Raw genomic sequence first — 23,587 nt, forward strand, 5'->3', positions numbered from 1 at the left:
ATCGCAGTTCAGGACACCACTTGAAATGGTGGTGTAAGCCTTCAAAACACGTCAATGAAAAGTCACTATCGGAGATAATGGTTTTAATTTCTCTTTTCTAGTCGACAACTTGATATGGCATCGAATAGCTTAGAAAATATACGCAAATCGCTGCTAACATCATTTTCGGCCGTTATAGCCCAAACGAATGTTTAACAGAGTTGCTCGGGAAACGTTGTTGGGAATCGTTGGAAGAAATATATGTAGGTCTTGTGAAACTCCGTTAGAGTACACTTAGCGAATCTGTATTCATAGGTGAATACTGTAAGAACATTATGCACGCATAATAGCACGTCTGAAAAAAAGTTTGGAAATATTTTGGTAAGTCCTATGGGACCAAACTGCTGAGGTCATCGGTCCCTAAACTTACACGCTATTTAATCTAACTTAAACTAACTTACGCTAAGAAAGACACACGCACCCATGACCGAGGCATGACTAGAAACTCAGACGGGGTAAGCCACGCGGGACGTGACAAGACGGCCTAGACAGTGCGGCTATCTGGCGTGGTGATTATAATAATATAGCATAAGATACACTACTGGCCATTAAAATTGCTACACCACGAAGATGACGTGCTACAGACGCGAAATTTAACCGACAGGAAGAAGTTGCTGTGATATGCAAATGATAACCTTTTCAGAGCATTCACACAAGTTTGGCGCCGGTGGCGACACCTACAACGTGCCGAAATGCGGAAAGTTTCCAATCGATTTCTCATACACAAACAGCAGTTGACCGGCGTTGCCTGGTGAAACGTTGTTGTGATGCCTCGTGTCAGGAGGATAAATGCCTACCATCACGTTTCCGACTTTGATAAGGGTCGGATTGTAGCCTATCGCGATTGCGGTTTATCGTATCGCGACATTGCTGCTCGCGTTGGTCGAGATCCAATGACTGTTAGCAGAATATGGAATCGGTGAGTTCAGGAGAGTAATATGGAACGCCGTGCTCGATCCCAACGGCCTCGTATCACTAGCAGTCGAGATGACAGGCATCTTATCCGCATGGCTATAACGGATCGTGCAGCCACGTCTCGATCCCTGAGTCAACAGATGGGGACGTTTGCAAGACAACAACAGTCTGCACGGACAGTTCGACGACGTTGGCTGCAGCATGGACTATCAGCTCGTAGACCATGGCTGCAGTTACCCTTGACGCTGCATCACAGACGGGAGCGCCTGCAATGGTGTAATCAACGACGAACCTGTGTGCACGAATGGTAAAAAGTCATTTTTTCGGAGGAGTCCAGGTTCTGTTTACAGCATCATGATGGTCGCATCCGTGTTTGGCGAGATCGCGTTGAACGCACATTGGAAGCGTGTATTCGTCATCGCCATACTGGCTTATCACCCGGCGTGATGGTATGGGGTGCCATTGGTTACACGTCTGGGTCACCTCTTGTTCGCATTGACGGCACTTTGAACATTGGACGTTACATTTCAGATGTGTTACGACCCGTGGCTCTACCCTTCATTCGATCCCTACGAAACCCTACATTTCAGCAGGATAATGCACGACCGTATGTTGCAGGTCCTGTACGGGCCTTTCTGGATACAGAAAATGTTCGACTGCTGCGCTGGCCAGCACATTCTCCAGGTCTCTCACCAACTGAAAACGTCTGGTGGCTGAGCAACAGGCTCATCACAATACGCCAGTCACTACTCTTGATGAACTGTGGTATCGTGTTGAAGCTGCATCGTCAGGTGTACCTGTACACGCCATCCAAGCTCTGTTTGACTCAATGCCCAGGCGTATCAAGGGCGTCATTACGTCCAGAGGTGGTGGTTCTGGGTACTGATTCCTGAGGATCTATGCACTCAAATTGCGTGAAAATGTAATCACATGTCAGTTCTAGTATAATATATTTGTCCAATGAATATCCGTTTATCATCTGCATTTCTTCTTGGTGTAGCCAATTTAATGGCACAAGCACAGGCGTACAGTCATTTTACCTTCGTTCAATCGAAAATGATATAGGTAGAAAAATCAATAACATTGGTGTGAACTACTCTCCACCACACACCGTACAGTGACTTACGGAGGCTATATACACTGAAGCACCAAAGAAACTGGTATAGGAATGCGTATTCAAATACAGGGATATGTAAACAGGCAGAAGACGGCGGTGCCGTCGGCAACGCCTATATAAGACAAAAAGTGTCTGGCGTAGTTCTAAGATCGGTTACTGCTGCTATAACAGCACGTTGTCAAGATTCAAGTGAATTTTGATGTGGTGTTGTACGCGGTGCATGAGCAGTGGGATACAGCATCTCTGAGGTAGCGATGTAGCGTAGAATTTTCCCGAACAACCATTTCATGAATGTACCGTGAATGTCACGAATCCCGTAATACTCCTTACCAATAACGGGACCAATGATGACTGAAGAGAATCGTTCAATGTAAAGAAAGTGCAACACTTCCGCAGATTGCTGCAGATTTCAATGGTGGACCATCAACAAGAGCTAGCGAACCATTGAACTAAACATCGATACGGGCTTTCGCAACCGAAGAACCACTCGTGTGCCCTTGATGACACCACGACACAATCCTTTACGACTCGCCTGGCCCCTTCAACACCGACACTGGAGTATTGATGACTGGAAACATGTCGCCGAGCCGGAGGAGTCTCGTTTCAAATTGCATCGAGCGGATGGATGTGTACGACTATGGAAACAACTTCATGAATCCATGGAGCCTGAATATTAGCAGGGGAATTTTCAAGGTGGTGGAGACTCTGTAATGGTGTGGAGACTCTGACAGGTGACACGTACGTAAGCATCCTGTCTGACCCCCTGTATCTATTTATATACATTGCGCATTCCGCCGGACTTGGGCAATTCCAGAAGGACAATGTGACACCCCACACGTACAGAATTGCTACAGAGTCGCTCCAGGAGCACTCTTCTGAGTTTAAACACTTCCGCTGGCTACCAAACTCCCCAGACATGAACATTGTTGAGCATATCTGGGATGCTTTGCAGCGTGCTGTTCAAAAGAGATCTCCATCCGCTCGTACTCTCACACATTTGTGGACAGCCCTGCAGGATTAATGGTTTCAGTTCCCTCCGGCACTACCTGAGACATTAGTGGAGTCCATTCCACGTCGTGTTGTAGCACTTCTGCGTGCTCGCGGGTGCCCTACACGACATTAGGCAGGTGTACCAGTTGCTTTGGCTCTTCAGTGTATATCGACGTACAGTGACACTCAGATACAACATGGGATTGACGTGAGTACCTGTATATAGGGTGGTCCATTAATAGTGACCGGGCAAAATGTCTCACAAAATAAGCGTCAAACGATAAAACTGCAAAGAACGAAACTCGTCTAGCTTGAAGGGGGAAACCAGAGGGTGCTATGGTTGGCTCGCTAGCTGGCGCTGCCATAAGTCAAACGGATATCAACTGCGTTTTTTAAAATAGGAACCTTCATTTTTATTACATATTCGTGTAGCACGTAAAGAAATAACAATGTTTTAGTTGGACCACTTTTTTCGCTTTGTGATAGATGGCGGTGTAATAGTCACAAACGTATAAGTACGTGGTATCACGCAAAATTCCGTCAGTGCGGACGGTATTTGCTTCGTCACACATTAGCCATGTTAAAATGGACCGTTTACCAATTGAGGAAAAGGTAGATATCGTGTTAATGTGTGGCTATTGTGATCAAAATGCCCAACGGGCGTGTGCTATGTATGCTGCTCGGTATCCTGGACATCATCCAAGTGTCCGGATCGTTCGCCGGATAGTTACGTTATTTAAGGAAACAGGAAGTGTTCAGCCACATGTGAAACGTCAACCACGACGTGCAACAAATGACAATGCCCAAGTAGGTGTTTTAGCTGCTGTCGCGGCTAATCCGAATATCAGTAGCAGACAAATTGCGCGGGAATCGGGAATCTCAAAAACGTCGGTGTTGAGAATGCTACATCAACATCGACTGCACCCGTACTATATTTCTATGCACCAGGAATTGCATGGCGACGACTTTGAACGTCGTGTACAGTTCTTCCACTGGACGATGACATATTTTTTGCACGCGTTCTATTTAGCGACGAAGCGTCATTGCCCAACAGCGGTATCGTTAACCGGCATAATATGCACTATTGGGCAACGGAAAACCCACGATGGCTCTGAGAAGTGGAACATCAGCGACCTTGGCGGCTTAATGTATGGTGCGGCATTATAGGAGGAAGGATAATTGGCCCCAATTTTATCGATGGCAATGTAAATGGTGCAAGGTATGCTGATTTCCTACGTAATGTTCTACCGATGTTACTAAAAGATGTTTCACTGCATGACAGAATGGCGATGTACTTCCAACATGATGGATGCCCGGCACATAGCTCGCGTGCGCTTGAAGCGGTATTGAATAGCATATTTCATGACATGTGGATTGGTCGTCGAAGCACCATACCACGGCCCGCACGTTCACCGGATCTGACGTCCCAGAATTTCTTTCTGTGGGGAAAGTTGAAGGATATTTGCTCTCGTGATCCACCGACAACGCCTGACAACATGCGTCAGCGCATTGTCAATGCATGTGCGATCGTTACGGAAGGCGAACTACTCGCTGTTGAGAGGAAATTCGTTACAAGTATTGCCAAATGCTTTGAGGTTGACGGACATCATTTTGAGCATTTATTGCATTAACGTCGTATTTACAGGTAATCACGCTGTAACAGCATGCGTTCTCAGAAATGATAAGTTCACAAAGGTACATGTATCAGATTGGAACAACCGAAATAAAATGTCCAAACGTACCTACGTTCTGTTTTTTAATCTAAAAAACCTACCTGTTACGAAATGTTCGTCTAAAATTGTGAGCCATATGTTTATGACTATTACAGCGCCATCTATCACAAAGCGAAAAAAGTGGTCCAGCTAAAACATTCATATTTCTTTACGTACTACACGAATATGTAATAAAAAAATAGGGGTTCCTAGTTTAAAAAACGCAGTTGATATCGGTTTGACCTATAGCAGCGCCACCTAGCGGGCCAACCATAGCGTCGTCTAGTTTCCCCCTTCAAGCTAGACAAGTTTCGTTCTTTGTATTTTTTTTGTTTGACGTTTGTTTCGTGAGATATTTTGCCCGGTCACGATCAGTGGACCACCCTGTAGAAGGCTACCTACATGTGGACAGGTGTCGAGTCAGCCGGTTCCCGGGCCCACGGAGACGGCAGGACAGTGAAAGGAAGGTCTCAGGAGAAACCGATCAGCGGCTGCTATCGACCCACGGGGTCAGCCCGGTCAGCCTGCCGTAATTGCGGGCCGCGTCGCAGATGTAATCTCCAGCTACCTGTGACTGCCAGAGCCGCCTCCCGCCGTACACTTTACTGTGGGCTGTTGAAATATGTTACTCACTCGCGTCATGAACAGGAAGTGGCGTAATGAATGGACCAAACGATTTCCACCTCAATTACGGCGTTACAGTAGATGTCCTTCTGACCAGCCATGCTGGAGTAAAGTCATTACGCTAAGCACGGCGCCTGGGTACTTATACAAAACGTCTGATCATAGCAGCGTCCTTGACGCCTCCCACTACGATTTACGTTCCTTATCATGTACCTGTATCATCTTTTACTCAAATGACATACTGCAACTGTCACAACCCACCTCCTTATCTCCGGTTCTTTCGGTGCTAAACTTGTAAAATACCACCAACGTACGCGACTTTTTTGCGTTGGGTCCTTGAGGTGGAGCCTTCAGAGCGACCATCCGAGACTTATCTGGTAAGGAGGCTTTCTATTGCAGTTTATTTGTTGAAATGTTCTTGGGTCGACGAAGAACGTTATCTGGCATCTGCACTTCATTTACACAATTTCATTACCCCGCTGTTGGATGCGAAAATGTTACTTCGGCGAATAGGGATCTAGCTACTATACTACATCGTCCATAATAAGTGAACGTTCCGGATGCGCGACACTCAAAATACTTGATAAACAACTATTTTAAATCCCTTAAGCAACGTACAAATTAGTTGTTATTCGACAGCTGTTCAGGACGAACCCATTGTCAGGAACCTTACACTTGTGCTAGTTACGTCCGAGTCCTGAAGAAGCGGAACCATCCAGCTGTTTTATTCCGTGACATACCGCCATTTAGCTACGTTTGCTCTGACGGACAGCGAAATTCGGGTTCAAAGTACCGAGTTTCATAGATCTAATTTTTAGTCATATTTTCGGCTGAAAATGCGGCTTTTTTGGCGCGATACCGGCAGTGATCTAAAAATCAAAGATAATTAATTGAAACTCTCAGCTGCCGACAGGTGTTGATATACCTCGATGGGGACAGCTGAAAATGTGTGCCCCGACCGGGACTCGAACCCGGGATATCCTGCTTACATGGCAGACGCTCTATCCATCTGAGCCACCGAGGACACAGATGAATAGCGCGACTGCAGGGACTTGTCTCTTGCACGCTTCCCGTGAGACCCACATTCGCAACTATCCACAATCCACATACGTAATGTACCTAATAGATGTTTGCCCATCCACTCATTACTCGCACACACTAAGGTGACTATTCCGGTAAGAGTTTGGGAAACCTGCGCGCAGTCGCGCTATTGATCTGTGTCCTCAGATGGATAGAACCTCTGACATGTAAGCAGGATATCCCGGGTTCGAGTTCCACTCGGGGCACACATTTTCAGCTGTCCCCATCGAGGTATATCAACAACACCTGTCGGCAGCTGAGTGTTTCAATTAATTATCATTTATTCTAGAGAAGCTGCACAGTTACTATCTTCATATATATAAAAATAAAAGGACTAAGTTTATTAATACCCAAGAAGACTACTCATAGCTGTGGTTGCCCTACCTACAGGGTTATCTATCCTCGCAGTAAGCTTGACAGAATTCAAGACGTGAGACAGCATCGACGGTGTTCACACGGGACTCAACAACACTGTGCTAGTAAACAAACTCACGTTTGCTGCTGAAGGGGCAGCCTAGAGGCAGGCGTTGGTCACTGTAACTTCGAAGCTCTGTAACGTGGCTGAATGACGTGTCTGGATAAGGACTCCAGTTCTCTGTTTGTTCCCTAAGCTCTTGAAGTTTTCTGATAGTTTGTTACGCCCTGTGTATATCTCGGAGACTAATAGCGAATAGCTTGACTCCACTGTCCTTTACTATTATGGTTGTTATTATTACTATACTAACCACAGGAGATCACATTACTTTATTATTTGAAACAAAAAATCTGACAGGAGATGTGCCACCATCCTTGGAATTGTAGTATAATACACTTGTCTTGGTCACAAAATAGTTTCTTTTTATTTATTACCTCATGACTTGTTTCCGGGGAACCCAATCATCAGACCTATTAAAAAATGACAAAGAGTTTGGACACTTACGGTGTTACTGAATGTAGTCGAAACGGACAAGACACATTTCACTGATTTTAACAGGTCTGATAACGGGATTGTCCCGAAATGCGCCATGAGGTAAAAAGTATAAAAATTATTTGATGTCTAGGACAAGTGCATTATCATTGAGAGCACATTACGTTTCAATTTACTCAAAACATATGTTGCTGTTATTGTTTATGGTTCTTCTAATATAACACGAATCATAATTTGTAGTCTGTATATTGTTTAGTATGAGAGTTTAATATCTTCTATTACATTGTTACTTGCTTACGTATGCAGTATCAGTGTTTTGCGCTGTTCTTGTTAACTGATAGGAAATTCTCGAATGTTGTATTTTAACTTTGTTGGAATGGGCACTAACACACCGAAAGATCTCGTTAATAAATCTACTTTCTTCACGCAACACGCTGAATATTTCACGATTTGGACAGACATGGGGCATTAAAAAATAATTTAAAACCGAAACAAATGGCCAGAGTAGTATCGAATAGCAACTTCCCTCTCTCCAACTTATCAGTAGAACATGGCAACAATAAATGATCGTCTACATTAAAATCTGGCCAAGGCTGTCTGCATCTATATTCTGCAAGAAACAGTGAAGAGTAAACCATCATACCACATATTACTGTATCTTTCACGGGATAGCTTGCGTCTGTCTTCAAGGGTCTGGCAGTTCATGCTTTTCAGCATCTGTCAGGTGACAAACTAGTGACTATTCGTTCTGTTCTTTTTGTAATCTTATTGGTCATATTTGGTATAAATCCCAAACACATTAGAAATGTTCCAAAATACGACGTGCGAGTGCTTTGTAAGCCGTCTTCTTTGCAGATACAATGCGTTTTCCTAGCTTCATGCCAATAAATCTAAATCTTCCATCTGCTTTACCTACGACTGAGCCAATGCGAAAATTCCATTTCATACCCTTACAGACTGTTACATACAGGTATTTGCATTTTCTGAGGGGGAGCCGTAATGATGATATGCTTTTAGCGATGCTTATCCCGAGAACGGTTAATATATGCCTTAAGGGAGGTAGGACGTCAAATTAATTTCCTCTGTCGATACTTTTACAAATAAATTAATAAAACTATGTCCGTGTGATCAGGAAGAATTCTGGATTCACACTCATAGCAGTGGAAGCTCAAAAACACAACAAAATAATTTTTTTTATACGCGCAATTTCATAATTTTTTCACTTACTATTGGCTGCATTTGTTACTGTAGCTACACTTGTCTTCATAAGTACGAGAGAATGTTCTATGAATTTTGCACAGCATACAAACCATACTTACAGGTGTATGAAACTCTAGATTTTTTTTTTTTAATATATGAAAAAAATGAATGAGCTGTTACATTTTAAACTTCATGTTTAGAAAAAACTCAAATTTTATAGTTAATTATCTCAGTTTTTACCACAGTTTTTAATATCTTTGGAAAATTCTAGAGTTTTACATTAAGGATATGGTGTTTAATAAGCATACCAAGTTTGAAAGTAATAGGATATTTATTTTGAGTGTTACATGTACGTAAATACAGAAATTTGTGTTTTTCGGAAAATGGCCGTTAAGGTTTCTGCTTCTATTTGGAATTCTTTTAGAACTGTACATCACCATAAGCAGGTTCTTTTATATTTTTTAAATCAGTTTTCTTTCTTTTCACATTCCTGTGATGCACTCTTCTTCATTTTATCACCTCCAAAAATGATTTACCTGCTTTCACTACACGCTCTTTGTCTATCACAGGCCGGCCGGAGTGGCCGAGCGGTTCTAGGCGCTACAGTCTGGAACCGGGCTACCCCTACGGGTCGCAGGTTCGAACCCTGCCTCGGGCATGGACGTGTGTGATGTCCTTAGGTTAGTTAGGTTTAAGTAGTTCTAAGTTCTAGGCGACTGATGACCTCAGATGTTAAGTCGCATAGTGCTCAGAGCCATTTGAACCATTTTTCGTCTATCACTTACAAAGCTTTGATGCAGTTCACTCTGTGCTTAATTCCCATTTTCTCTAAAAAATATTCCTGCTTTGCACACCGTCATTAAAATATGAAACTGCACCATAAACACTAATAGGAGGTGCATTTCTTCCCACAAAAATGGTTTATGGCAATCTTTACCATACACTTTGATTAAAACTTTCATCTGGGTTTTGGGTACCAACATGAAGACATTTTTTCATTTGCCAGGTCCCTGAATATAAAATATAAACGTTCGAATTATACACAGCGAAATACACTTACATATGACAGAACAATGTTGTGCAGAGATGTGTGGCGCTGCATCTTGGTACACTTAAGACCAAATAACGCGCATTATAGTCTCTCAAATATATATGTTTAATACATCTAACTGTTCAGGAAGATGTGCGCTACAAAATAGGCATATTTTTGAAAAATTAAATTTTTTTAAATTTTTGACGTCTCATCCCCCCTTAAGATATTCACATCAGACGAATATACAGCCGGCTCCAGGCACCCCATGTTCACTGCCTCCCGTATTTCAGCTGTCTTGTCTATCCTCTCGAGATGCTCCTGTGATCCATGAAAATGAAGGTTCCACTACATCACGGAAAATTCGAATACACCCTTCCACTTTTTCGATAAATGTCGTGCCCTGGCACAGAAATTGCCACGAAGATACGCAGCAGTGTTAGTGCACTTCTCATCACAGGCGGCCAGGCAATGACTCCATGTCCATCGTAATCGTCACGATCCTCCATCTTCGGCGCATCATGGCGAGATATGCGCATACGCCGTAAAAGAAGATTCCCATACGCGGTTGTCAAACTGAATTCGGTTTCATTTGAGAACATTATCCTGGCCATAATTATTGGTGCAGTGGTGCAGTGGGTGAACCAAAACTTCCGGGTGTCCATTTTACTCTGAATATAGGTAGTAGAAGGACTGTCCGGGAAGGGTCTGGAGTAACTTTAGCGGAACCGGCTGTCCTCTACATATATGATAGATTTAATATAAACTGATCACCACCATACAGCCAAGGAGCCCCGCTGTGAACATGTGACGCAATGTACCATTCCTTTGCAGGCTTTCTTTCGTCGCTTGTGAGATGATACACTTCGCGCTGACAATGGAATGCTCTTATGGTCTTCCTTCAACAATGTTATTCATTACAGCCATCAGTGTCATGCCACACCTGATTGCATCCACTTACGAAGGTCTTCAGGTGTCTGGTTTTCCCACCAACCAGCCTGCGATATTATCTTACGAGTTAGCAGCAATTACGCTGGCGCGTGCACTGCTGGGGTAGACCGCTTGTCAGCTTTTTCTGCCAGTAACTTCATGCGACGACATTACTGCGACACAGAGTTACATGTGGAAATCTTGTTGTTATCCAATAATTATCAAGCAGTTTACGATGATAGCAGTAATAAAATACACTCTAAGACAAAAAAAAAAGATTGGCCACGAAGAAAGTATTCAAAAGGGACGGAATCGAGAGATGTGATGTACACGTACGGACAAAAAATGATTACAATTTCAGATAAATTCAAAGGAAAGAGCTTCACAAATTAAGCAATTTCGATAGATTCGTTGGACTTCATCCTGAGGAATATCGTGCCAAATTCTGTTCAATTGCCGCTTTAGACCGTCAAAACCTCAAGATGGGTGGAGAAACCTGCCCATAATGGTCGAAATCTTCGCAGTTGGGCAGAGATCTGGCGACCTTGCTGGCAAGAATAAGGAGGAGGAGGAGATTAGTGTTTAACGTCCCGTCGACAACGAGGTCATTAGAGACGGAGCGCAAGCTCGGGTGAGGGATGGATGGGGAAGGAAATCGGCCGTGCCCTTTCAAAGGAACCATCCCGGCATTTGCCTGAAGCGATTTAGGGAAATCACGGAAAACCTAAATCAGGATGGTCGGAGACGGGGTTGAACCGTCGTCCTCCCGAATGCGAGTCCAGTGTGCTAACCACTGCGCCACCTCGCTCGGTCAAGAATAAGGTTCGGCACGCACGAAGAGAAGTATTAGAAACTGTCACCGTGTTCAGGCTGGAATTATTTGGTTGAAATGTAAATCCAGGATAGCTTTCATGAAGGACATCAACAAAACGTAGCGTAGGATACCGTCGATGTACCGTTGTGCTGTAAGGTTGCCGCGAATGACAACCAGAAGGGGTTCTGCTATGCAAAGAAATGCTACCCCTGACGATCACTCTGGTTGTCGGGACGCATGGCAGAGAACAGGTTGGTATCCCACCAGTTTCCAGGGCGTCTTGAGACACGTCTTCGCTGATCGTCGGAACTCAAATTCTAAGAGGGACTCGTCACTGAAGACAGTTCTACTTCAGTCAACTAGATTGCTCGACGAAGAAGTTTCTATAGACCCCCCAGACAGCGATGAGATACCATCCTGAATGTTGCCCACCATACGGCCCAACAACCAGGAGTGATGGTCTTCAAAATGTTCAAATGGCTCTGAGCACTATGGGACTTAACTTCTGAAATCATGAGTCGCCTATAACTTACAACTACTTAAACCTAACTAAGCTAAGGACATCACACACATCCACGCCCGAGGCAGGATTCGAACCTGTGACCGTAGCGGTCGCGCGGTTCCAGACTGTAGCGCCTAGAACCGCTCGGCCACTCTGGCCGGCAGTGATGGTCTGATATGCAATTTCTTTTCATAGCACGGGCCCTTTGGTTGTCACCCGAGCACCCTTACAGCACAGCGGTACGTCAACGATATTCTACGCCCCGTATTGTTGCCCTTCATGGTAAGCCAGCGTTGATTTACATTTCAGCAAAATAATTCCCGCTCACACACACTGCGAACGTACTGCTTGTCTCCGTGCTTGCCAAAGCATACCTTGGGCAGCAAGATCGCTTGATCTCTCCCCAACTGAGAACGTCGACTATTATCGGTGTAACCCTCCAACCATCTCGGGATTTTGACCATCTATTGCACTAGTTGGACAGAATTTGGCAAGATATCCCTCTGGAGGACATCCAACAACTCTGTCAATCGATGCCACGCCCAGTAACTACCTCCATAAGGGCCAGATATTAACAAAAATCTTACAGACTTTCTCGATTTGTGAAGCTATTTCTCTTGAATAAATCATCCATCGTTTCTCGGAACTGCAGTCATTTGTTTGTCTGTGCATGTACATCACATCCACGGGTTTCCGTCACATTCAGATAATTCCTTCTTGGTGTGTCGACTTTTTTTTTTCTTAGAGTGTATTTGAGACTGTTATCACTCGCCATTATTAACCAACATCCACTGATGAGCCGAAACATTATGCAAAACAGCGTGTCGGTTCACCTTTAGAACGTGATGCGGCAAAGATTTTGGATGGCATGGTTCGTTGCTGGACGTATATCGCACCAGATTTCAAGGCACAGGTCACTCAATTTACGTAAATTACGCCCAAATGGTTTACGGGTGCGGGGATGGCGCCCTATAGCGTCCAAGACTTGTTCCATCGGGTGAGAGCAGGTGAATTTGGTGCCCAACACATCAACGTGAATTCATTATCAAGCTCCTCAAACCTCTGTAGCACGATTCTGGCTTTGTGACAAGCACAGTTCTTCTGGTGGAAGATGCCATCGCCGTCGGGGAAACCTTAAAGCATAAAGGGATCCAGATGATCCGCAATATGTGCATGTAGTATGGTGATCCTGTTATTTAATGGGCCGGCCGGAGTGGCCGAGCGGTTCTAGGCGCTTCAGTCTGGAACCACGCCACCGCTACGGTCGTAGGTTCGAATCCTGCCTCGGGCATGGACGTCTGTGATGTCCTTAGGTTAGTTAGGTTTAAGTGGTTCTAAGTTCTAGGGGACTGATGACCTCCGCAGTTAAGTCCCATAGCGCTAAGGTCCATTTGAACCACTTGACCAATCATCCAGTTCAATTATTCTTTTCTCTTTTTTTTACCACATATAATATGTGTTTTCCCAGAAGACGTTACAACTTTCCTTAACGCCGCCAGGTGCCCACAAAACCACCAGGGGCACATAGCCTCACAGTAGGTAGTGGTCAAAATGTTTTGGTTCCTTAGCATATTTCTTGTTTTTAATACTCCTGCTCTCTCTTACTTTACATTCGTACTTCCACGTAACTGAGTGGGACGCGTGCTGCTTCACTCGGTGCGTGAGACGGCTCCACAGCCGGCGGCAGACGTTTGAATGCCGCCAACCGTGAGTTAAGTGCGCCCCGCGGACTTAACGGCTGCATCACAGCAGCGTCGTTGCGCAACAGCGGAGAGAATCTTCTCCCCTTTGTAGCGGGAAAGCGCGGCCACTGGTGGAGCGTACTCGCGGTTGCGTACCGTAGTGCGAGCCGGCCACTAGTCTCTACGACAGGTTCTCACAAACCCGAGTGATCCGCCGCTCCGCGACTGACCTCTGTACTTAGCGGTCGCTTCGCTTCCCTGCATACACCACGCAGGTGTTCACTAGAATCTCGGCATGTTACTGTATCTAACACGGCTGAAATTTACAGGTGGTGGACAAAAATACGGAAACACCAGAAACACCACACATAACATGCCTAAAACGGCAAAGGAAACTCCATGGAACTAGAAACAGCTTCCAGTCGTCTCGGAGTAAATTAATACAGACCTGTATGCTTTCCAGTGGAATCTTATACTACTATTCCTGGAAAATGGTGGCAAGTTCAGGTAACAGAAATGGTAGAGCACTTGCCCGCGAAAGGCGAAGGTCCCGAGTTCGAGTCTCGGTCCGGCACACAGTTTTAATATGCCAGGAACTTTCATATCAGCGCACACTCCACGGCAGAGTGAAAATCTCAATCTGGAAACATCCCCCAAGCTGTGGCTAAGGCCGGTATTACACTATCAAATTTCTTTGTCCAATATCTTTGATAGTGTAATAGGGACTTTGTCAAATGTCGTCCAATATTTGATCAAATCTAGGGCCTCGCTGTATATTTGATCAAAGAAACCGCTTGTCTTCTGTTCACTGCTATGTGACATGTTACCACATGGAGCGCTAGCATCGCTGCAGCGTACTGTCGTCTGTAGTGTTTTTATAACCATTGCCAGTAAATACAATTGGTGTGTGCCGACAACTACAAAATTAATAGAGATGTCTGAAGCTGATGAGGCGCTTTACAACGTGAGGCACCCTGAATACAAAAATAGATTAAGAAGATTGGAGACCTAAGCTGATCTAACCTAACCTAACATAACATAACCCTCTCCTGTAGCAAGGAATGGGAGTGTTATAGTGAGCCTGTCTTCAGAAGATGTAGCAGTTCTTAAGTGAATATTGTGCTTTGTGATATGAGGATACACTTCATTGAGCACATACAGAAATGTATGCTCATCCATTCTTAAGTAATTGATGTACGACTTGACGTCTTCCACTGTAAGCTCACGTAACAAGTTTTGTTGAATGCTTTTATCGTGTCGTCGTAAAACCCACGGCTTTACCCAGATTAGATTAGTGTTTCGTTCCATAGATCCGTGCTGAGGAGAGCCTCGTGGATGTGGAACATGTCGATTTTTTTAAGCTGAAATAACAATACTAATAGTATGAATAAATACAATACATCATTTGTTTCTATTAAAAATTTCGCCAATGGAGTAGAAGGAGTTGGCCAGTAGTAAGTCTTTCAGGCTCCTTTTAAACTGATCTTTATTTCTAACTAATTTTTTTATGTTTCCTGGCAAATTATTGAAGATGAGTGTTACTGAGTAGTGGACCCCTTTTTGAACTAAAGTAAGTTGGTTGGTTTGTGGGATTAAAGGGACCAGACTGCGATGGTCATCGGTCCCTTTTTCCAAATACTAAAAACACCCACAGAGAATAAAAACGAGTAACAGAATAGATCACAGACGCTTTTAAGTCCTTGTGCAGATCATTTTTGTTCCTGGTATTGTATGTATGAACTGAGTTGTTTGTTGGAAAAAGAGATATATTATTTACGACAAATTTCATTAAGAAGTACGAGTAAATATACTGAGAGGCAGTAGTTAGTATACCCAGTTCTTTGAAGAGGTTTCTGCAGGAGGTCCGTGAATTTACTCCACAAATAATACGTATTACACGCTTTTGGACCTCGAAAACTTGTTTGAATTCAAGATTTATCCCAAAATATTATCCCATAAGGCATTATGGAATGAAAGTATGCAAGCTTTTTCATTTTTATGTTTCCTATGTCTGCTAACACTCGAATTGCAAATACAGATTTGTTAAGGCCTTTCTGCAGTTCTGTGGTGTGCTCCTCCCAACTAAATTTATTATCAAGTTGTAATCCCAGGACTTTTAAGACTGTCAACCTCGTATGTATGGTTCCATTTTTTCCCCCACTTCTTTTCCGCATGTGCACAGAATGCAATTGGAGTACGTAGAACTGCTGCGGTTAGTAACAAGTTGTTGTCAGCCATCTTGAACTTTGACGAAAAATTTGATGACAGTGTAATACCCCCTCTAGCGCTACGTCAAAGATCTTTGTCAAATATATTGGACGGAATATTGGATCACATCTTTGATCAAATCTTTGACAAAGAAATTTGATAGTGTAATACCGGCCTAAGCCATGTTTTCGCAATATCCTTTCTTCCAGGAGTACTACTTCTGGAAGTTTCGCAGAAGAGCTCCTGTGAAGTTTCGAAGGTAGGAGACGAGGTACTGGCAGAACTGAAGCTGTGAGAACGGGTCGTAAGTCGTGATTAGGTAGCTCAGGTGGTAGAATACTTGCTCACGAAAGGCAAAGGTCCCGAGTTCGAGTCTCGGTCTGGCACACAGTTTTAATCTGTCAGGGAGTTTCAAGTTCAGGTAACGATTATAGACGTGGATAGTGATTATGCATCCTTCTCTCCCCAAGTAGACCATAAATGCTCAATACTGTTGAGATTTGGTGGCTATACTGGTCAGGGCAGATACGAAAATTCATCCTCGTGCTCACGAAACCGGTCCTGGACGTTGCGAGCTATGTGAACAGCGGCGGAACACAGCATCCTCATTTGGGAACAAGCATTGTACTGTGCGAAGGACCTTATCAGCCAAAATAGTAACCCCATCCTTGGCAGTAATGAGGCCTTGCAGAGTAACCACGGTGCCCATGGAATTCCGTGGTGTGAATAACCGAAACATCACCGAAACCCCGCCATATTTCAAACTCTGGATGTAAATTCCGCCAGAAGTTGGATTTATTTTTTTTTTTGTTTTTTCGGAGAGCTTCCGCGGGAGCGACATTCAGCTCTGCAGTGACTTTTGCAGCTGTCGTCCTCTCATTTTATTCCAAAATCCTCTCTAATGACTGTCACGATCACTCAACACGAAATACCGTCCGCTTTAGCGAATGACTTTAGCGGATGACGTTTATCCACTTTCCCTATATGTGTAAAAATTGGAAATTCGTGGTAAGCTCCTATGGGACCAAACTGCTGAGGTCATCGGTCCCTAGGCTTACACACTACTCTTGCGTACGAGCCCGTGGTGGATCAACGCGTTGTTGACTTGCTCTATTTGTGAAGTTTTTTCTCATAAATCACCCGATTTTTCTGAAATTGTAGTCGTTTGTTTGCACATGTACATCACATCCCGTGATTTCCGTCCCATTCATGTAATTCCTTGGCGGTTCGTAATTTTTTTTCTTAGAGTGTATACAGGGTGAGTCGCTTAAGACATAACACTCCTTTTATTTCGCGAATGGCTTAAGAGATCGAAATAGGTGTTACGGCAAATGGTAGAGCGCAAAGGGACACGTAATTTTTTCTTTTCTGAAAAAAAAAATTCTGTCGTTTTTCACTGTCATTTGGCTTTGTAGCCATTCTCAACTACATGTTAACACTAAATAATGTCTCACGTGTCAGTGACATCTCATGCCGAAATACATCTTTCTGGTCTTATTACGAAAATACGTTGCTGCGGTAATGGACTCTAGAGTCCGGTATGACCAGTGAGTGTGTATGTGTGTGTGTGTGTGTGTGTGTGTGTGTGTGTGGGTGGGTGTGTGGTCTTATGCACCAGTTGTCGTATTAAGGGATACTAGAACATATTCAAGACACAAAATATAGCAGACATTGGGCAATGTGAGAAACCATTAAGATACAGTGTGGCGTATTTAGTGGCTAATATATTCCTGTCACCTACATTCATCACTGATGGCGGAAATTTCTTTGAAAAAGTTTTATATAACTGTGGTCTCCCACGAAGGAAAGGTCGTAAATTTTCTGTTTCTTGCATCATGTGAAACGGAGCAACTACGTTTTTTAATAGCAGGATGCACCTTTTATAATGGAATTCGAAAGCTCTTCAAAAGATGAGTACGATTATGCAGGGTGTTTGAAAGCCGTTCTATCAAATATCTGGGAGTGGTGAATAACGTCATTGGGAAGAACGTTCGTTAGAGAAAAATGTTTGCCGACATTCCCTGGCGTTGCTATACTTCCTTTCGTGTTGATTATGCGCCTGAGATGCGGCAGGGCATAGTCACTCGACTTGCGTGTATGGCTTGTGTGTTATCTACAATTCAGTCATGTGCTCCGAATGAAATGGGGAAGGTTCAAATGGCTCTGAGCACTATGGGACTTAAACATCTGAGGTCATCAGTACCCTAGAACTTAGAACCACTTAAACCTAACTAACCTAAGGACATCACACACATCCATGCACGAGGCAGGATTCGAACCTGCGACCGTAGCAGTCGCGTAGTTCCGGACTGAAGCGCCTAGAACCGCTCGGCCACACCGGCCGGCAATGAGGAAGGCCCAGGAAAATTAAATTTCCTGATTCTGTTCTGAAGTACCTACATGTCTGCCGACCGGTGTGGCCGATCGGTTCTAGGCACTTCAGTCTGGAACCGCGCGACCGCTACGGTCTCAGGTTCGAATCCTGCCTCTGGCATGGATGTGTGTGATGTCCTTAGGTTGGTTAGGTTTAAGTAGTTCTAAGTTCTAGGGGACTGATGACCTCAGATGTTAAGTCCCATAGTGCTCAGAGCCAGACACCTACATGTTTCCGTTTAGCCACTGATTCTTAAGGTTTGCTTCTTGAAAATAATTATCTCAAATGAACTGGCGTAGGTAGTTCGCAGCGACCCGGACAGTTCAGTGAAATCTTCTCTTCTCAGGACCGGTGAACACCAAATGACGCCTAGTTGCCTGGAAGCGCCAGCGGATATTTTATATCTACCAAAAGTTATTCCCCTCGACGTCTGACACAAAGATCTTGAAACATCCTCTATACCACTCGTTAACGTTGGTGCTGACATTTTTCGCAAACGTGTCGGAGCACTGTGCTAGAGTTGAAAGACAAGACGGCTGAAATTGCCATGCAAATCCGTCAAGTGCTGATCTCGTGACAGGCCCCGCCGTTATATGCGGCAAGAACTTAGGCCAACCCTAGTAAAATGAAACGTGCTTCCTCAGCACTCTGCTTTATACGACATACACTACTGGCCATTAAAATTGCTACACCAAGAAAAAATGCAGATGATAAACGGGTATTCATTGGACAAATATATTATACTAGAACTGACATGTGATTATATTTTCACACAATTTGGGTGCATAGATCCTCAGGAATCAGTACCCAGAACAACCACCTCTGGCCGTAATAGCGGCCTTGACACGCCTGGACATTGAGTCAAACAGAGCTTGGATGGTGTGTACAGGTATAGCTGCCCATGCAGCTTCAACACGATACCACAGTTCATCAAGAGTAGTGACTGGCGTATTGTGACGAGCCAGTTGCTCGGCCACCATTGACCAGATGTTTTCAATTGGGGACAGATCTGGAGACTGTGCTGGCCAGCGCAGCAGTCGAACATCCAGAAAGGCCCGTACAGGACCTGCAACATGCGGTCATGCATTATCCTGCTGAAATGTAGGGTTTCGTAGGGATCGAATGAAGGGTAGAATCACGAGTCGTAACACATCTGAAATGTATCGTCCACTGTTCAAAGTGCCGTCAATGCGAACAAGAAGTGACGAGACGTGTAACCAATGGCAGCCCATACCATCACGCCGGGTGATACGCCAGTATGGCGATGACGAATACACGCTTCCAATGTGCGTTCACCGCGATGTCACCAAACACGGATGCGACCATCATGAAGCTGTAAACATAACCTGGATTCATCCGAAATAATAACGTTTTGCCATTTGTGCACCCAGGTTCGTCGTTGAGTACCATCGCAGGCGCTCCTGTCTGTGATGCAGCATCAAGGGTAACCGCAGCCATAGTCTCCGAGCTGATAGTCTATGCTGCTGCAAACATCGTCGAACTGTTCGTGCAGATGGTTGTTGTCTTGCAAACGTCCCCATATGTTGACTCATGGATCGAGACGTGGCTGCACGATCCGTTACAGCCATGTGGATAAGATGCTTGTCATCTCGACTGCTAGTGATACGAGGCCGTTGGGATCCAGCACGGCGTTCCGCATTACCCTCCTGAACCCACCGATTCCATACTCTGCTAACAGTCATTGGATCTCGACCAACGCGAGCAGCAATGTGGCGATACGATAAACCGCAATCGCGATAAGCTGCAATCCGACCTTTACGAAAGTCGGAATCGTGATGGTACGCATATCACCTCCTCACACGAGGCATCACAACAACGTTTCACCAGGCAACGCCGGTCAACTGCTGTTTGTGTATGAGAAATCGGTTGGAAACTTTCCTCGTGTCAGCACGTTGTAGGTGTCGCCACCGGCGCCAACCTTGTGTGAATGCTCTTAAAAGGTAATCATTTACATCTTCTTCCTGTCGGTTAAATTTCGCGTCTGTAGCATGTCATCTTCGTGGTGTAGCAATTTTAATGGCCAATAGTGTAGAGACAGTGCCAGTTATAACTGTTCAAATGGGGCTAAATGCTAACTAACTTATAAGAAAAATGAAGGAGCATACGAAAACTACACGATCCAGTGAAAATAATGTGAACACCGCTTATGTCAGACGTCAGCATGAAATAACCACTCTCATACTGGAGGTTGCAGCACTAGCAGTAGAGGGTATATAAAACATTGCGGTACTTATCTCAACGCGGAAACGGATCAATATGTCTGACATCCAAAAGGGGACAATCATTTGCTTTTAGGCCAAGGGTGGAAGCATTTCCGAAACAGTTGAGTCTGTAAATCGCTCGCATGCCACCGCGGTTAATGTATACCGCGCATGGCAAAATGGCGCTATATAAAACTGGCGCCGAGACAACTGTGGTGCACATCATGAGACCCAGAAAATACCAGATACAGGTTCCCTGGTAGATGCTATTTTTCTTGACTTCCGGAAAGCGTTCCCCACTGTCACCTGATAAACAAAGTAAGAGCCTACGGAATATCAGACCAGCTGTGTGGCTGGATTGATGAGTTTTTAGCAAACAGAACACAGCATGTTGTTCTCAATGGAGAGACGTCTACAGGCGTTAAGGTAACCTCTGGCGTGCCACAGGGAAGTGTTATTGTACCATTGCTTTTCACAATATATATAAATGACCTAGTAGATAGTGTCGGAAGTTCCATGCGGCTTTTCGCGGATGATGCTGTAGTACACAGAGAAGTTGCAGCATTAGAAAATTGCAGCGAAATGCAGGAAGATCTGCAGCGGATAGGCACTTGGTGCAGGGAGTGGCAACTGACCCTTAATATAGACAAATCTAATGTATTGCGAATACATAGAAAGAAGGATCCTTTATTGTACGATTATATGATAGCGGAACAAACACTGGTAGCAGTTACTTCTGTAAAATATCTGGGAGTATGCGTGCGGAACGATTTGAAGTGGAATGATTATATGAAATTAATTGTTGGTAAGGCGGGTACCAGGTTGACATTCATTGGGAGAGTCCTTAGAAAATGTAGTCCGTCAACAAAGGAGGTGGCTTACAAAACACTCGTTCGACCTATACTTGAGTATTGCTCATCAGTGTGAGATCAGTACCAGGTCGGGTTGACAGAGGAGATAGAGAAGATCCAAAGAAGAGCGCTGCGTTTCGTCACAGGGTTATTTGGTAAGCGTGATAGCATTACGGAGATGTTTAGTAAACTCAAGTGGCAGACCTTGCAAGAGAGGCGCTCTGCATCGCGGTGTAGCTTGCTGTCCACGTTTCGAGAGGGTGCGTTTCTGGATGAGGTATCGAATATATTCGAGCGCGCACGGAGGCTTTCCGGCAGTCGTTCTTCCCGAGAACCGTACGCGACTGGAACAGGAAAGGGAGGTAATGACAGTGGCACGTAAAGTGTCCTCGGCCACACAGCGTTGGGTGGCTTGCGGAGTATAAATGTAGATGTAGATGTAGAACAAGCTATAGATGACAGAGGTGAACAACGGCTGCAGAGATGTATACTGGCGAATACACGTGAAACTGTTGAGCAACTGATCGCCCAGATGAAGCAAGGGACTATCAACAGTGTCTCCTCAACGACCGCTCAGCGAATGTTGCTGCTTGTGGCCCACCACGGCAGGCGCCTGGTTCATACGCCCCCATTGACTGCTGTCATTTGTGATGAAGGCTGCGGTTTGCACGCCAGTACCGTAACTGGTCGTCTACTCACAAGGGGAGGCCACGACGCTTGGAACGCGGATTTACTGCAAACTTCGTACAATCGTAGTACTCCATGAGGACAACAAAATGTGTAAGCAGTAGCGCGTACTTCTCGAGCGTTATTGAGAAACTCGCAATATAATTTCGGTCGTCGAATACATATCTGTGCGTGGCCATTTTAACCATGAAGCGGCGGCATTGAAGCGGTGCCGGCACGGTAGCTCAGCACGGGTTCGAGTCCCGGTCGGGGCACACATTTTCATCGGTCCCCGTTGACGTATGTCAACGCCTGTAAGTAGCTAAGGGCGTTCATTTCATCACCGGGTTCGCACCCGTGGTCTTAGGGTAACGTCTTTGATACATAATCAAAACTCCTTCGGTCCCAGGTGTGAATCCCACCACTGGTTAAATTTGCCGGCACGGTAGCTCAGCGTGTTCGGTCAGAGGGCCGACTGTCCTCTGTAATAAAAAAACTGAGTAAAGGAATCAACGTTCAACTTGAACGGACGCCATGTGACGTCCGCACAGACCAAACGCAACGAACTATACTGAACAAAATGGAAAAAAAAGAGTTTTCGGTCAGAGGGTTATCTGCCCTCTGTAATAAAAAAAAAACTGAGTTAATCGATCGACAACGATCTTAAACGGATGTCTCACGACGTCCGCCCCGAGCAGATGCAACGAACCAAAGCGAACAAAATGAGATTTTTTTTTTTAAAAAAAGCGTCTTCGGTCAGAGCGTTAGTTACCCTTTATAATAAAAGAACTGAGCGAACGGATCATCGTACAAACTGAATGGGTGTAATCGGACGTCCGCCCTGAAGAAATTCAACGAACAATATAGAACAAAATGTTTTTTTAAAAAAAATGTGTTAAACGTTCAAGAATCTGGATCGCTGGATCGAGTTCCGTTCATCAGTTTTTATTTTTATTTTCAACACAGTCATTTTCTTTATTATTTATATTACAATTGATACAATGGGGAAAATACGTGTAATCGGATGAAATTTTATTAAAGTTACAATGTTATTTGGCAGTCTACTAATTTTTATTATCACAAATAATGTAATAATCATAACTATCGACTAGTAAACGACCAAATGCATAAAGTCATACTGAAAATGTATGCTTGTCCGTGATTTGAGAAATCCCTTATACCTGGAAAGAGCCCGTAACGACTTGTTACCTCCAAGTTTTGACCGGCACAGACGGCTTTCGGAAGATGCACAATTAATCGTCACTTTCTACATTACGAGTACAAGTTGCAGGATGGTATCTTTCGTAAAAACATAAAGTTAAACGGCACCGCATACGCAAGGTCTTTTGACGTTTTCTGTGGAAAACTAAACCTTGTCAAAATTTTCAAAAATTTCTCTTTCAGACGATAGTTTGGAAGCAAACCATGCAAATCATGCATAACGTCGTGGCTCCTCATCCCTCCAGTACCTTCCAGAACCCCACAGACACTCTCCTTGCACGTTTCGCAGCGGCCAGAGCTGCAAAATCCAATTATTTAAGCTATGGTCACATTAACATGGACAGTGTACTTCATATGTGTGTACCCGCTCATGTTTAGGTGAGCATCTTTTGTGGAATCAGGTAAACGAATGAAAGGCTTGACACAACGCTGGAACTTGGCATGAGGGCCCGACTCGCCAGGATTTACAGCGCAACAATCGGTCTCGACCGCGTTACCTTTCT

At 44.4% G+C, this 23,587-nt stretch overlaps 1 protein-coding gene and 1 non-coding gene across 2 annotated transcripts in view; one reads left to right on the forward strand and one right to left on the reverse strand.

The window, feature by feature from the left end:
* Positions 1–23,587, forward strand: part of LOC126101234 (protein lethal(3)malignant blood neoplasm 1) — a 151,964-nt gene that overhangs the window by 15,624 nt on the left and 112,753 nt on the right. The gene's annotated exons all lie outside the window — the stretch shown is intronic.
* Trnat-ugu (transfer RNA threonine (anticodon UGU)) lies at positions 6,348–6,421 on the reverse strand. Its single transcript has one exon. It is a non-coding gene; the product is annotated as a tRNA-Thr (tRNA).

The sequence above is a fragment of the Schistocerca cancellata genome, chromosome 9 (assembly GCF_023864275.1).
Source record: "Schistocerca cancellata isolate TAMUIC-IGC-003103 chromosome 9, iqSchCanc2.1, whole genome shotgun sequence".
NCBI classification, from domain to species: domain Eukaryota; kingdom Metazoa; phylum Arthropoda; class Insecta; order Orthoptera; family Acrididae; genus Schistocerca; species Schistocerca cancellata.